Here is a 17,996-nt window from a genome sequence, read left to right as displayed (position 1 = left end):
AAGCACGTCAGAATTGAAATAACAAATAAAGAAATAAAAACCCTAACACATTACCAGACAAATGAGTTACAGTCCTGTAGAGAGTTTTAGGCCAAAGCGAAGTACATAAAGATAAAACATCATTATCAAAATCAGCTGCACAGGCTTGACTTTAACCGTCTTAACCAGCTACATAATGAATGGCTGTCACGCCAAGCAGACGTCTAGATCATTTTTTTATATCCATGCGTACATTTTATTACATAAAGCCTAGTAACAAAGTGTAGTAACATTTTATGAAGTATCTGACTTTTTGGAAAGTCAAACTAGTTTTGAAACATGAAATCAGCTTGTTGGCAAGGATCACCATTATTTCCTATGAGCAAGCTTATAATAAGCTTTTACTACCTTATCTTTTACTCTCTTAAGATGACGTTTTTCTCTCATGTTGCAGGATAGGCAAGTGATTATTTGAGTTACTAGACAGTTATTTGGCAATGTAAATGACGTAAAACTGAATAATTCTTTTCTAAGTATTTATCTGATTTTCCTGCAATGTAAACACATTTCCCTGGACACTGATTTCGTTATCTTTCACAGACATATAACAAGTACAGCTCGCTTAAATGGGTCAGCCGTATTGATGTACTTATAAAATAGACTTGCACCGTTTATAGGTTGTTCAGGGTTACGGATATGTATTGCATTTTGCCATCGGGATATTTCTATAAAATGCTTCTTCCCCTTTCTTTTGGATCCGTACATGTTTACAAACACGTTTGTTTATTTTATGGACTGTATGAAGTTTCTTAACATAAATGTTGTGATATTTACTTTATAATAACGATGGAATTCAAATTTTAACGAAGTAAAATTTACATATTTTCCTTGTTTGTTCCTAAATTAATTCCGCCTTACGTAATGGAAAATACACAAACATTGGGCGCAACTCTTGCAAAGGTTTTGTTAAATAGAGATGTGCTAGACGCATGACAGTAACAATGCTCATCTATTAAAACAGACGTATAAAATAAGAAGAAAGGGAAAAAAAGAAACAAAAAACAAACAACAACAAACAAGCACAACAATAAAATAAGCTCCCCCCCCCCCCCCCCCCCCCCCACTCCCCCCCCCCCAAAAAAAAAAAAAAAATCAGATACGATTCTAAAAGCTTTCTTTTTTATTCCTGTAAAAGTAAAACTTGCCGGGATAACAAATGAAAACACAATAAGCCAAACTTTTTGTGCCTTTATTAGGGTTAAAGATTTTAAACACAGATTAATCAATGGGATAAAATAACAATTTATGTTTTATTCAAAAATTGGTGCAGTTCAACTTGAATTGCGTTTTTATTTTGATAGTGTGAAAATGTTGATGATGTGAAAAGTCAAATAATCTAACGTGATGCCGTTAACATTTCTTAGCTCTCTGTATTTATATAAGTATATTAGAAATAAGAAATGGATTCTTATAAAGAAAACATTGTGCTTCTAGTTATTTTTGTACTTTCGCTTAAAAGCAAAACTGGACGGAATTTTATATTTGATAAGGTTGACTGAAAATGTACTTACAGAAATAAGATCAAAATAGTTATACTTTATAACAATTAAGACTGTTTTTCACAATTAGCTTGGAATGAAAAATGAGCATGCATAGAGTTCTGGACAGATCTTTTGAGTTGAACTGGATCACCTCCAAAAGAATATATAAGAATAACTTTCATAAGGCCACAATGAATAGCCAAAAACTTTATCATTTATGTCATTTTCCTGCTTGGGGCGAGCTTGAACTTCAGTTGGCATTTAAAAACATATGTCCATAATTTTCAACCGGTTAAGGTATGAAATAGTTGTATTTGGAAAGGATCTGTGTGAGGATTTTAGCATGTGTTGCAGACTTACTTTTGTTATCTTTAGTCCTTTTCAATCGTGAAGTATATTCAATATTTCAGTAGCAGATGTAAGTTTAAGCCATTGCTCGGGGGCGTGTGAGTTTTGACATAATTGAGCCATGCCATGAGAAAACCAACATAGTGGCTTTGCGAACAACATGGATCCAGACCAGCCTGAGCTGACAGTTTCTCTAATTCAAATAGGCTTTGAAAGCGAACAGCATGGATCCTGACCAGACTGCGCGGATGCTGGTCGCAAAGCCACTATGTTGGTTTTCTCATGGCACGGTTCATTTGTCGTACCTCATACAGACGGAGTATGCACGAATTTGCCTAGTCTCGTTCTATTCTTCTAAAAGAGCTTTCTATTCTTTCTATAGATTGTATAATAAGCAAACGAGAAAATGCAAAAGCTTAAGTTTGTATTAACTCGACAAGACTCTGCAAGTGTTTCTGGCATAGCTCTTTTGATCTGAAACATATGTCAGTGAATAAAATATATCAAACATTTGAATATAAATCCGCTATATACGTGTCAGATCTTGTCTCTTGGAAGATTTTAAATGAAATGGCATTTGAATTGAATGAAACCTACTAATACAATACAATGGAAGATTGAAACAAAGAGGTTTTGCTTTTGTTATTTCGAATCTGTTTTTCCTATGTCCATTCAGTTGTCAAAAGGCTAGCTAAAAGTAGAGTTATCATTCAAATGAATGCAAATGTGTCAAAATAGTTGTCTTTTTCCTATTTGCTTGTTGTATGACAAACCAAAGAACGTGTACCTAACCCTTTGTAGTTAAGCAATATTGAAAATTATGACTTTTGGATTTTCACATTTTTTTTCAATTAGACCCTGGTTATAAGTTTTCATACAGGTTTTCAAAATACTGTAATATAATAAGAAATAATTGGATTTAACGAATATTTGAAGTACAATGAATAGACAGATTGATCAAGACAAAGTTATGAAGATGTTTTTTACTGTGGTGTAGTGTTTTCTTTGAATAAATCTTTCGCCTATTTCTAGAACATAATTATGTTCCGATAATTGTTTTTACTGTGGAATAGATTTCGCCTTCATTTTTTTGTCAAAAACGCATACCATCCTGTTATAATAGTAATTTGTCACCGGAAAAATGCTGACATGGTTATAACCTTCTTGTGTTCTATATTATTAAAGCAGAAAATAAATGACATCGCAGCTGAAATATTTTCTAGCAAGTCACCTTTGTACTTTCAAAATTAAGAACATTTTCTGTAAATGTGAAATGTATACTGTTGACAACATTGTTGAAAATTGAAAATTAGAAGTTGGGTAAAAACTACAGCTAAAAGATATTTTGGCTATTTAACAGTACGAGTAGCAATTTATGTATTACATATAACGCTTTGTTTGTTTGTTTGTTTTTGGGTTTAACGCCGTTTTTCCAAAGTATTTAAGTTATGTAACGGCGGGCAGCTTACCTACAACCAGTGTTCCTGGATTCTTAACCAGTTCGAACCTGTTCCCTCAAAATGAACCAGAGGTGGAGGACACATGATTTCAGACACAATGTCTTTATCAAATCTTCAAGAAGAACATGCGGCACGCCCGGAGATCGAACTCACGACCCCGCAAACCTTAGATAACGCTGTCAAAAAGGAGTTTCAATTGTTAGATATTGTTTTATGAACATTGTTTTGATACATTTGAAATCACAATGTTTTAAATGTATATAGAAACAAACTTGGTAACACGTATATAGTTTGACATGTTGGATATTATTTCTAGTAGTTCCTCATTTGTCTGATATGCTAAAAACCAAGACAAATATCAAACAGGGAATGCCACGTACCAAAATCGCAGCCTCCCCTCAAAACGAAACCTACATGTAGCACGCAGACGTGCACACCACAAACACACACACACATACACGTGCACACACACAAAGCCAACACACGAGGACAAAACGAACATACAAAGGAACACACACGCATATACGCGCGCACACACAAAGCCTACACAAGAGGACAAAACGAACAAACAAAGGAACACAGTGGGGCACCGCCTTGGAACGGTCAGTGGCAAAAACACCACCACTGGGGAGCTTAAACCGGTTTATGGTGCGCACCCAACCTTACTCTTACCCCCACCATGTTCCAAAGACACGGGACAGTGTAAATAAAAGTAATCCCCTCCAGGTGAATCTCTAACACACGTAATGGAAACAAAAAGGCATGGCATGTAAAACACAAAAATGCTCGTGTTTAAAAATATAAAAGCAAACCTTAAGAACCAAAAACGTATGTACTCAATACCTTTAATAGCTGTTGGAGTATGGCTTTTAAATGGCTTTAACGATTGAGAAATCCTCTCCTGCGTTCGGTTATATAAACACCTACAGTATACATTATAATTCTTGCACTGCACTTTGCTAAATATGATCAAAACTGCACTTTTTCAGTTTTGCATAAATGTTATTAAATACATTTTACTTAACCCTTACCCTTCTAAATTTCTATAATGAACTTGTCCATATTATAATTTGGACAGTACCGTTAACTGTTAAAGGAGGTGTTTAGCAAAAAATATACTGACTGAATAGCGAACAGTGTAGACCATGATCAGGCTACACGGATGTGCAGGCTGACCATGATCTACACTGGTCGCAACGGCAATACCAATCGTGTCCAGCATGGTAAGGGTTAAAGCGGAAGATATTTAGGCGAAAGAGGTATTCTAGTACAAGTTGAATACAAAACAAAGAAAAACAATGGAAAGAAAAGGAGAAACAACAATTAGCGACAAAGTTAAGAAATATCATTCTGATCATGAAAGATATAACGTTCACTTAACGGATTTGTACACACTTGCAACTCTTATCGTAATAGCAAAATAATGTTCAAGCATGTTTACAATTCCAAGTAAATTTATTTATTTGACATTAGTACTTTTAGATTTGCTGTAATAGCCAAGACAAATCAACTTACACACACAACTTATTTCGTTATACTAAATGGTTCTGTTTTCGTCCTATATCTTGAAACTAATGGCTTTATTCGAAATGTTTGAATAACAAATGGCGATAGAACTAGAATTGCTTAATAAAGCAACATTGTCTAATTACAAAATCTAGTCAATAATTAAGAGATGTTCGTCCGGGAATAAAGCCGGAAAAAGTCCTTGAATCCAGCATTTTGAAAATTACAGTATTGTCAATATATCTGTGTGACATTAAATGATGCGCTTAACATCGAAAGCGCTGTTTCGATGTAATGCAGTGTCTGATTGGCAATATGTGCACATTTACTGAATTACATGTAAAGTTTTCTGTCGCTTTGAGGACGTCAGACGCAGAGCTGCTATTACAATATGGTCAACGTTTAAGGTTGTTGACTCGATAAAATTTGATTTATTGCTACCTTGTCGTTAATACGAATTGCATTCCAGCATTCCATGTGTTTAACGTGACTCTTTCTTCATCCATCATATTCTCATGTTGTTCTGAGACGATTGGAACCACTGCCTTACCGTTGCATGATCGTAAGAGGCGACTAATAGGGTCTTATCACTTGGTTTTACTTTTACTCTTTGATTCTGGCAGGTATGCAAATTTTGATTCCATACCTCATGCTTTTATTTCGATGTAAGTGAGATGTGAAACCAAAATTTTTAGTCCTGTTTGGCGTCATATAACCTATACTGTGTTGGTGCGCCGTAAAACCCAAATAAAAAAAAATCATCCATCAAAACATGTTGCTTTTATTTAGCATGTTTAAAGTATCTTATATATTACATTATTTGAATTGTTTGGTACGTGTAGTTGTATTGCTGAACATTACTACTCATTAGAATGTGCATTTCGAATCAATCTGTATGTAAAATAACATATAGTACTGGCCAATTTTCATTGCAATACCAACCAAGGACTTATTGCACTGAATTGGATGTTAATATCTTAATGTTATTTTTGAATATAATTTCAATGTATCTATATAATTCATTATATCAAAAAACATCTTTTTGATTTTACACACAGAGGAGGTTCTGAACATGTTACAGTTATCAAAGGATGACGACATGTGCAATAACTTATATGATATTAATGCTTTAAATCAACGGAATTTTAGATAAACAGTTACTCGTCGCATGGTATGTTTCATGTTTTGATTGACAAGTAGAATGCAATTTATTTTATTTTAAACGTCTTGATTTTTTTTTATAACACAGTTTTAAGTAGTGTGTATAAAGTGGTATTATATGAACATGTTTTCTGCAGAAATATTTATTCAAAGATTTACAAAGTATTTCATATCCGATAACATATAGAAATTGGCAATGAATACACCTTTGGTCCCTTAAAATGCCTGTATATCGTATTAGACCTGTTCTCTGGTACTGGCACTGTTTTGCTTAGCTGTAGTTTGTGTAAGCTCTACCTGCCTCTTATGTTTTTCTTAATTTATGTAATAACGTGTGTAATATTGTAATGATGATTAATAACATATTCACAACGTCAGACAATGAGGGAAAGAGGAATTCGAAGAGGTTTTGGGAGCATGGAGTCTATTCAACATCATAATATTAAGTGTAAGTGAGTTCCGCTTAAGCCGGTGCTAGGGGGCGTGCGACTCATAAACAGTTTCAATCAAACCGAGGCTTCTATTATTCTTCTCGGTTGCATTCTTTGCTTCCAAAGGATATTTTTACTGACTTATTAGATATATGAATAGGCTCGTCCAAAATTTCATTTCAACTTAAATCGAATATCCTGATCTTTCGAATAATATATGTAATTTACAATGATAGTTAGAATCCAAGGTTCGTCTCGGAATTCTGACGAGCCTCTGCCTGATGAGGATGCCTTATCCGATAACGAAGTTTTCATGAATTGTGGCTTTATATTGTAAAAACCAGATGTAAACTAGGACTGAAGGATGGATGTAACATTTAAAAAGAAATCAGATATATTCTTTAGTCTGAGAGTGTTCATTTTATGGCAAAAAATGATTGGATTTTTTCCTATTGTAACAGTTGGACGAAATTAAAAATTATATACTATTTATATCATTTTCAGAAAATTTACAATATTTTGTCATTAAAATGTTGCTTTTATGTTAACTAACATATCATAAAAAGGTTTACATGTATTACAATTTTTCACGTAAAAGTCAAAATTTAAATTCAGCTCATTGTTTTGTGAATTGCCGAAAATAAAATAGATTTTTACGACACATTCTGTATAATTAATGTAGATAGACAATCAAAAATATTTTCACTTCCGCCTCCGAAGTTCTTTAGATTAATGTCTTGTCTCTATTTTATTGTTTTGTATTTAAAGAGATTCAAGGGAAAGGTGGATCGAACACTAAGAACGATTTTCTATGAAGACTTCATTTATCAACAAAGAATTGGCAACTCGTTCACAAATATTTAGTAACAGAGCGTAATTTTTTAATCATTTCAGTACCATAAAATGTCTGAATAAGGACAACGTCTGAATAAGAAACATTTGTTACAAATTCACATTAACATAAAAATGATTTGAAAAACTAAAAATATTAACAAAATATTTTGTTAAAGAGTGCACATAGGTTTAGTATCAGTTTGCTCATGTATTTTATGTAAGTAATAATGCTTTCAAAGATATCTAGATTTTGAGTTTTATAGTAATCTGAAGAAGGACCTTTTGATTAACTCAGATAATAATTCAGTAATAATAGCCGCCGGTTTCTTTTTGCCACGCCGGTATTTGGCAAATTCAGCCCATATTTATACATGCTTTACAAAAATGAAAATTGCCTTAAATTGTTACATTAACCCACCTATTTTAAAGTTAGTATGTTTTGATATGATATCATTACTAGTTTTTTGTTAATCAGTACGAGAAAATTACATTTGCCATGGCAAAAGCGGTTTTGCCATGGCAAATCGGTCTTTTGCCATGGCAAAATAATTTTGCCTTGGCAAGAAAATTCATGATTTAAATTTTTTTCATTTTTCTTAAAAAGTGATTTTAACTATTTCCAAACGAATGTATTGGTAGAAATATATTGTTTCATGTCGATTAATTTATTTTCTCAAATATTTTAAAGGAAGTTTGATAATTTTAGTGATTATGAAATACAACACTGACAGGAACAGAGAAGATTTTAGATTTCTTGTGTTGACACATTTAAATCAGCAAGCACAGAATCTTGCTACATAGGTTGTTTCACCATTACTGGGATAAATGCTGATTGATTTTCAGTGGCAAGAAGTAGTTTTTTACTTCCTTGTTCATATGATCATATGACATATATTTTTTTCTGTTTAGAACAATACATATATTTCTCGAATTACATATATAAAAAGTAACTTTCTTTCGTTTAATATGAAATACGATATTAATTATTATCACAGTATCTTTATCTTTGATGTTATATGTGACTCGAGGATTTTTTTAGGCTTGGATAACCTAAGCCGCGCAAGAAAAGAAAAGAAATCCGAATAAAAGGTTTAGCGCTTTAAAGTTTTTGTCAATCTTTATCTAAATTAAATGCGAACATTGAGGTACTTAAGCTTTCTGGAAATGCTTGTGAATACATCAATTTATAAAAACGAAAAGAAAAAAATTGTATCAGATAGTTTTGTGCAACATGAAAATACGATATAACCCGTGTCTTGTATTTTGAAGACTCACACAATTATATATATATGTGCAAGGGAAAATCTGATACATATTTTTCCTATTCGTCAATAAAAATCGCTGTATTCACAATTATATCTTGAATGCTTAAGTACCTGATTGCAGATGAAGAATATAAAAAAAACTTTAAAGCACTAAACATTTTTGTTGACCAAGATACTATGATAATAACTAATATCGTATTTCATAAACGAAAGAAACTTACTTATTTGATGAATAGATATGTTCTGTAATTTAAGTAATATTTGTATTGTTCTAAATAGAAAAACATATGGCACACGGTCAATGTTATGTAATGTTACAAATACATTTCATACATTCTCATTCATTAAAACAAGGAAGTAAAAGACTACTTCTTGCCGCTGAAAATCAATCAGCATTTATCCCAGTAATGGTAAAATAATATATGTAGCAAGATTCTGTTCTTCCTGATTTAAAATCTTCTCTGTTTCTGCCAGTATTGTATTTCATAATCACTAAATTTATCAAAATTCCTTTAAAATATTTGAAAAAAAGAATTAATTGCCATGGCAAACTTACCATGGTAAAATTTTGCCATGGCAGAATCTTGCCATGGCAGAGTTGCCATGGCAGAAACTTGCCATGGCAAAAACTGGCCATAGAAATTTTACCATGGCAGAATCTTGCCATGGCAAAATTGCCATGGCCAGTTTTCGCCATGGCAAAATAAAAAAAACTGAGTTTTCGATATGAAACAACATATTTCTACAAATACATTCGTTTGAAAATAGTTAAAATCACTTTTTAAGAAAAATGAAAAAAAAAATTGCCATGGAAATTTTGCCATGGCAAAATCATGAATTTTCTTGCCATGGCAAAATTATTTTGCCATGGCAAAAGACCGATTTGCCATGGCAAAACCGCTTTTGCCATGGCAAATGTAATTTTCTCGTACTGATTAACAAAAAACTAGTAATGATATCATATCAAAACATACTAACTTTAAAATAGGTGGGTTAATGTAACAATTTAAGGCAATTTTCATTTTTGTAAAGCATGTATAAATATGGGCTGAATTTGCCAAATACCGGCGTGGCAAAAAGAAACCGGCGGCTATTTAATGTAAAAAAATTAAAATGTACTACAGATGAACGACCTTTAAGTTAATCAACAACAGTCGATTTTTGAAAGCTTTACACGATTAGATACGATGGTACAGAAGCTAGAAATGCTAAATATACATTATTTTTCTTGACCTACATACACGAATTGTAACATAGTAAAGCACTTAAGAGCTTTCTTTTTTAATAAAATATTCTCTATCAAGCAGAACGGTCATAATCTCAGCAAGAAAAAACTCATAGAATGAGCCGTGCCTTGAGAAAACAAACATAAGGTGTTTGCGACCAGCATGGATCCAGACCAGCCTGCGCATCAGGATCCATGCTATTCGCTTTCAGAGCCTATATCAATTACAGTAACCGTTAGCGAACAGCATGGATCCTGACCAGACTGCGCGGAAGCGCAGGCTGGTCTGGATCCATGCTGGTCGTAAATGCACTATGTTGATTTTCTCTTGACGTGGCTCAAATGATATTGCGTACACTCCTCTATTGTTATGTAAAAATGATCTATTTTTATCGCACCGCTGATTAAATTGTAAAGTAAATTTGTTGGCCATGGGTTAATTTACCTGTAATAACTATGATATGGTACGCAAATATCTGCCAAATATTAGTAACCATTTAAATTATTTCCTGTCAATAGAATTCTGACATTTTAAATCCATGTGAAATTCTCCGGAAATCAAAGAACTTGTTATATATCATACAGATTTTAAAGAGAACCTTAGCACATGTGTAATGTATCTAAAAGTGGGCGATTCTTCCTCGCTATTTGATTATCTTGATTTTAGTAAACATGAGAGAATATCATCTGTACTTGAAGTCTGTTTTCGGCATGTTATGATACTTTATAGGGTATCGGCGGTCTTGGCTTGTGTTCAGCTGGTTGCGTAATTCCGGCCTGTTTCGTAATATAAGGACAATCTTAGTTATTGCATTAACCTTTAGCCTGCTGGCGGCAAGAGATTTTTCCTTTGCGACCAGTGCGGACCATGATCAGCCTGCACCTCCCTGCACGTCCGTGCAGGCTGATCATGGTCTGCACTGTTTCTCTTCCCGTCAGATTTTTTTTTTCAGTGAAAACCCCTTTGAATGATAAGTAGTACTGCCTAAACTGAATAAAGGACCTACCCATTTCAGAGGTTTAGCAGGGTTAAGATTAACAGCTTTATTTTCATACATGAGACATGCTTCTTAGATTTATTATCATGTAGAAACTTGTTTCGAACTTCTGCTAAAACATAATGTCAACTTTCATAAAAAAAACAACCCGAAGAGGCTATAAAATGCAAAGAATGCAGGAAACGAAACAGGCGGCTATACTTTGTTAAAGATAATTCACGATATCTTTACTTGATGTCAAGACACAAGTCTCTATTAACGTATTTGTTTAGTGTATGTACTCGGGGGATATGTTTATCTCCTTGCGACCTCGAAAGATTGGTGATTTACTCTAAATTATATTTCTGGGCTGCCATCTTTACGTTACACAATCATTTCATAACAATTATTTCGTAATACGTTTGAAAATCGGTTCAACATCAGAATGCAGGATTTCTCGAACATATAGGAATAATAGTTATGATTTAAACTCAAGACGACGATAAAAATACATCAAAGAATCATTCGCGTGAAATAATTCTGAATGCGGTCAAGCAAATTTTGAAATTCCCATTAGGTACTTATTTAGAATAGTAACAAATTTATAGTTATTGTCAGATATGTGGAAATTGAAACAAACACTCGACTATCGACTGTACAGAGACCAATGTACCACCCGTAAATAACTTTCTCATTTTAAAAAAACTTCTTAATAAAGGAAGTATTTCTTAATGCCAAAATATTACCAGTTTGGACATTTAACATAGTGGAGTTAAAAATTATCTTTGAAGAGAGGAATTATACTGCTTTGATACTGTACAGAGACCAATGTACTACCCGGAAATAACTTTCTCATTTTAAAAAACTTCTTAATAAAGGAAGTATTTCTTAATGCCAAAATATTACCAGTTTGGACATTTAACATAGTGGAGTTAAAAATTATCTTTGAAGAGAGGATTTATATTGCTTTGCTATACTTAATTCAGTTTGGACTGTGATAGACTATTTTGGAATTCAAACTTGACCAGGACAGGATTTGGACTACATGTATTCTTTCATATTAGATTGGAATTTATGGCTAATCAATATTTCATGGTATTTGAATTGTTACTTTTCATATCAAAATTTTTACTAGCTGCTGGTTTGTTTTAAGCAATTAGACGTAAAAGCTTTGTAATACCAAGATCATGCTTTTAAATATTAATGCCTTTTCTTAGTAAAATTTAACGAAATAAAGCTTGGTATATTGTAGTATACATGCTACGTGTGTTGTTATTGATGTTCAATGTTTAAAAGCATTGTCTGTCATGCTACTTTTCAATTGTTATCTCTTAGAAATTTTGCTTGAAATAATACTTTTTCGCGTGCACTAACAGTTGCTTATGAGAAGAAAACGCTGCGGGCTTTTACTTCTTGCTAACTTCGTTGTCATTGTGCGTCTGCAAACTCATAATTCTGCAATTATGTGTACCCAATTACCTTTAGTGTTATGTCTCAATGTAGGCAATCGACTTGATATGTTAATACAATACAAAATAAAAGTTATTAAATAACGTGTTTGTGGCAGTCGTTTCAATAATGCAATATTATTAGAAACTTGCATGGATACTTTCTCATAGGAATATTCACAATTGTAAGCGGGTAAATGCTTAATGCATCTTTATTAAGAGCGAGTGCTATCTGCACACATACAGTTCACATAATTCTTTTCCTACCTCATGGACATAGAAATTTCTTCGATTGTTTTTTTTTCCGGGAAATCAACCTAAAGACGCTATGTGCCCATCCGATTATTATTTCATGAAAGGAGGAGCACTTGGGTAGAATCATTGAACTTCTGCGAGCCACCTGAAAAGCTTCCTCCCGTGACAACTGCAGCAGCGCATCGACTCCATGAGGTTATGGATGAATGATTTGAAGTCGGAATCAATGAATCTAGATATATATTATAATGAAAAGGATGGCGTGATATTTGTACTAAAGAATCGATCTTGTGGCAATATCATAGAGAGAGAGTGTCACGTTCTCGAAGAAGAAGACATATTTCCCATTAATTGATTTGTCACAGCTTATTGATCCATTTAAGATATACTCAAGGATGTTGTTGACGCTGTCACAATGTCACAAATTGACATACGGGCCTTATTTTATCTGTATTGTAAATGCAGGTATTGCATCATCTTTTTGTAAATTTTTGAGTTATTGAGGTAAATGTCAGATTTCACGCATGAAATACCTCTCATGTTTTTCTGTATTTCATAACTTAAATTTCCATGTAAATTTCATTAAATTCTGTTCAGTAATAAGAAAGTTGATATTTTATAAACTTCAGTAATTTATGTTTTTATCCCCAAAACCACTATAATGGGCCTCAAATTGTCAATGTAAATTCGCGCCAAAGTAGTTAGATTCCCCGGCTATATCGTGAATCCCGTGAAAACACAAATAGTCGGAGTCCACGGCTTAGCCGTGAATCCCATGAAATTTAGTATTTGGCGGGACATTATCCTTTAAATAGACTGAACTAGATATGCCTTGCGCACACCACATTCCAACTTTATAGACGAATCTATGTCTGAATTATTTTCTTGCTAGAAATTTATGCTCGATCGAGGTAAGAAATTTATTTGTTAGATTTTTGTATGATTTTTGCATTACGATTTTTATTTGGTAAATTTTTGTTCATTCTACAGAATTCTGTAACATTTACTTTTCGGCATATGATTTTGGCCAGTTTCGGTATGTCAGGATGATTTATTAAATTTTTCAGACTTTTGTAAATTATTTGGAAAGAGGAATCTAAAATGTTTCATTTATATAAGATGTAAAATTTATACTGAAATTTGTAACATGATATTTATAAAGTACTTTGTTTCAAAAACTTATGTCAAACATTTCGTTATTATGGAACGCCATTACTGCATTGTATTGTTATGTATAAATCTATATGGCAAGTCTAGTGCCATGTATGTAATATATTATTGTAATTTGTAATTGTGTGCCAGTCTATAGCACATCTACTTAATGTCCGTTTTAGTGTATGGCATTAGATATTATATCGATACCAACTATGATATAACGTTTGATTTACATTGAATTTTGTTAATTTGTAGTTGTAAATAATAGCTGCAGTTTATCATGTCCGTATCTATAATGTTTCATCATATACTTTTCATATCTTTTTCATACTTTAACTTTAGTCTTTTAAGTAAGTAATCTTTGTAATAATGGAAGTAATAAGTGACGTATTTTAATCATGTGACGTTTGAACTTAGTAGCACATATGTTTTGTATAAGTAGCACGTATTATTTATGGGAGCCTACGGAGGTATGGTGTACCCAAAGGAGCAGTTTTATGCCCTGACTAATTTGTTTTGCTATGGTGCTTACCATATGTTATATATTTTAGCTTCTTCCGCCAGACGATTTTACCTGGTGATGTCATAACCCGGAAGTACAATGCCCGAGGTTCACTTGTCTTCACTCGCCTGGATGTGATATTCCCAGCGCAGAGCTTTCGTCCCATGGTTGTGCCGTAAACCGCAAAGACGATGATTTTTGTTATCCTCTGAAGTCAGCTCAGGGATGCAATCACCTACCACCATAGGGAGCCAACACGGAATCAACGTATTCACGGTTTAAAGGGACTGGATTTTGAGATATGTTTCGTTTGTGCTACTTAAAGTTCACAATTGAATTAAAGAACTGTGTCACGTCAGATTAGAATGGAATTTAAGAACTTTTGTATCTAGAGATACTGAACTTTCTTTTTTTTTTTCTTTCTTATAATCAGTTGTTTTTTTCTTTTCATATCTATTCATTGTTAATAATCATCTTTTGTAAATAAATTTGTAAATATTGTAAAGGGTGTTGATTTGTTCTGATGGTTACTGTCGCCGGTACGGCCTTTCCTGTCACACACAAGAAGCCCTTTGATTTGATTGCAGGACATCAATCAATATTTGACGGTAGCCTGAACGTTCAGATTATCTAAAGCATTTTGTTTCTTAACAGAGGCTGTATTTGTTCTTGTACTATTATAAAACAACAACAACAACAAAAAAAACCCCCAAAAAACCCCAACATATATGGGGTTGCGGGAGTGTAATAAAGCCATTTGATAAAAATGATAATGCACTGGTGTAATAAAGCTTGACGTCGACATCGTGTATAGAATAGGAGTCATTGGTCAAACATAGTAAAAGAAAGTAGATTTTTTAATGTTTCAACAGGAAAGGCCAACACGTGATAAAGAAATATTACATTTGAGACTTTTCACATTGAGTTTATAAAACTCGTTGAATAAAATTGATAAAAAGCTCGACAGTCTTGCTTTCCATTGTTTTATTCAACTTGTTTAATAAATTCAATATGAAGAGACATTCATGTAATGTGTTCTATTTATTGTGTATTATAATTCGTATTATTCTATCAACAATTCAAAGTTTATTATAGTTTTAAAAGTTATTTGAACAAGTCATAGCACTTTGTCTCATATATTTCATTCTATTTACAACATTTGATAATTTTCTTGAACTTCTATTTATTGTTTTAATATATAATTTCTTTAAAACTCTGCGACGTTGAAACCGTTGCATGTTATTGACTACTAGTATAGCTGTCATTAAATTGATAAAGTCACGTGCGTTAACTTTGGACTGTAACTGTTGTACGTTATCGAATAAGTATAAGGTTATTTTTTTCATTTTTTTTTTGGATACAAAATTTAATCTTGTACGGTAACAATGTAACAATTTAAATAAAACAGAAACGTTAATTTGAGTAATCTAAATTTGTTATATCTGCTGTAACGCAATTTATTCATTGACAAACAGATCATCGAAACGTGCATAAAAGTGTATTTTAAAAAGAAGAATAAAACCAAAATATGCAGTGTCTGACCTAAATTATATCATACATTTTACATTCCCTTAGAGTTAATTTGTAAAGTATTTCATAACTAACCTTGAAAAGTAGGCGCGATGTTATGAGATCATGTTCATTTGAGTTTCTGTCATACGATGTTTTTGCTCACATAGTATTGGCGTGATTATAGTTAATTATAGCCTCATGAACACAGATTCAATCAAACCGAGTCTGCTATTAGTCTTCTTGGTTGCATTCTTTGCTTCGTAAGGATCTTTTTACAGATTTTATTGACGATTCCGAATGAATTGCAAAATTAACTGCTTGTGTGTATATTTATCCACTGTGGCTACATGTATTTCATTTTACTCTTGAAACGTGTGTAAAGTATATTCCAAGGAATGGTTTGGGTTCTCACTGACAGCCAAAGTTAACTCACTGGGAGAATTGATTGAAACATATGCCACTCAGCTCATGAAATTAATGCCAAAATCTAAGGCGTAAGGTATATCTTCAATGATACTTCTGGTTATAGCATACATTTCTCGGCTTTCCTGTCAATTTGACTTGTAGAATGGTTTATCGTATAGAAACAGTGGATAAAATAAATCCCTATTACCAGTGTTGGTTGCATTTATATCTTACAATGTTTGCTGTCAGTCTCAGCAATAGATGACTAATTTGTTTCCTTAAGTCTTATTGAAGGTAAATTGTTATTCCTTTCCGGTCAAAAAGAGAAATTCAGCTGAATCGGCGCTTTGTGACAAAATTGAGATAGCAGGTATACATAACGAGGACGTTTTATAACACATTGTCTAGAATACGCCTATGCCGCTTTTATAAGTATCCTTTTATTTATGATTCTACATCGGATTTCATTTTCACTTTATAGCTAGTAGTAATAATTGTTAAATTCTATTTTTACCAATTCGTACAAATATTACGAATATTTATATCGGTTAATTTTAATTCGAACACTTATCACCATGACCTTAAACTTCCAATGGTTACAATTCTATTCAACGTGTACTGTTTGGTTAATTCATGTTGACGCCAGCTGAAGGTGGTATGTTAAATATTTCAATAGTATTGAGCTTACATTTTCAAACACTGGTAACACTCAAGTAAGTAACTAAAAGACTATGATATCAACTAATTGTTGAGTATTATGGTCAAAAAGATACAATTTCGCAATGTCGCAAAATAATTTTTAGGTTCTATTGAAGAAACAGTTTGGTTGCATTTTATTTGTCCAAAGAGTCGGTTCGCATATTTTAGTTACTAAATAGACAAATAATGTTCATATTTTGTCCTTCGGGAATATGAAGAACATTAAGTTTTACTGTGATAGAATACCTCTTAAATTGGTGCTACTGGGCTAGAGGGCTGGTGCACATGTCATTACCACTTATGAACAGACACGGTAAAACAATAAATAAAAAACTATCCATAACAGTTCTTTAATAAACCATCGTAATTTTCAAAGTTCTTGCATGGTCATTTGCATATTGACTGATATATCGGTGCATGAAGATGGCACCTAATTTCTAAATTTGTTTTGTGCTCTTAGCTTGACGCAAAGCACTTCCCAGTAATACAACGAATGAATTTTATATTTTAGGACAATAAAATATAAGCACAATAGGGTCTACTTTTAAATGATTGTATATAAGATTACGGAATATAACCTAATAATGATTGTAATCGCTATTAAAAATCCGTACATTAGTTTACTAAGTTATATATTCGATAACGCTTAACATTATCGCATAAGATTAAAGTGCATTGCTATTCAGTTATACATTACTAGCTCTGCTTTAATGTTCCCAGAAATCCCATTTCCATTTGAATTATAAAATAGTTCCGTCAAGATTCTACAATTTCAAAATAATGCATAGAAATAAAATATCAGTAATAATTAAGAAATTTTATATAAAACTGTTATTATTTCTCGTCTTTTGGGATCGTGGAATACCATCAAAACTTGCTTGATCTTGTATCGGCGATTGGAGTCTTGGGAGTGTAGTACTTTTCGTTACGTCTAGACTAAATCATTGAAAACTGATATCATTTTACATGGTTCCGCATATAACGCATCGAAGCTTAAATACTACGTCAAAGAATATTCTGTGATAGGCCCGACATTTTTGAAAGTCAAAGTATTCCCGAATTTTGACGTCGGGGGCAGTGATTACCTCGATATTATTTGATAAGCTTGTTTGCTGTAAATTTTTCTAAATGTACACACTGTTAGTTGGCTTACCGTCAGTATTCCTCCTATAAAACTCTTGATAGGGGCGACATAAAAATGAGTGTCGATGTCCTGTTTGTTATTTTAAGGGCCTACCCGGCCAAGTGTTTATGGTCGTGGACTTCGAATCATTTGGCCGCCACCGATATAGG

The sequence above is a fragment of the Mercenaria mercenaria genome, chromosome 14, assembly GCF_021730395.1.
Source record: "Mercenaria mercenaria strain notata chromosome 14, MADL_Memer_1, whole genome shotgun sequence".
NCBI lineage: Eukaryota > Metazoa > Mollusca > Bivalvia > Venerida > Veneridae > Mercenaria > Mercenaria mercenaria.
Note: the sequence above shows the minus strand (reverse complement) of the source record.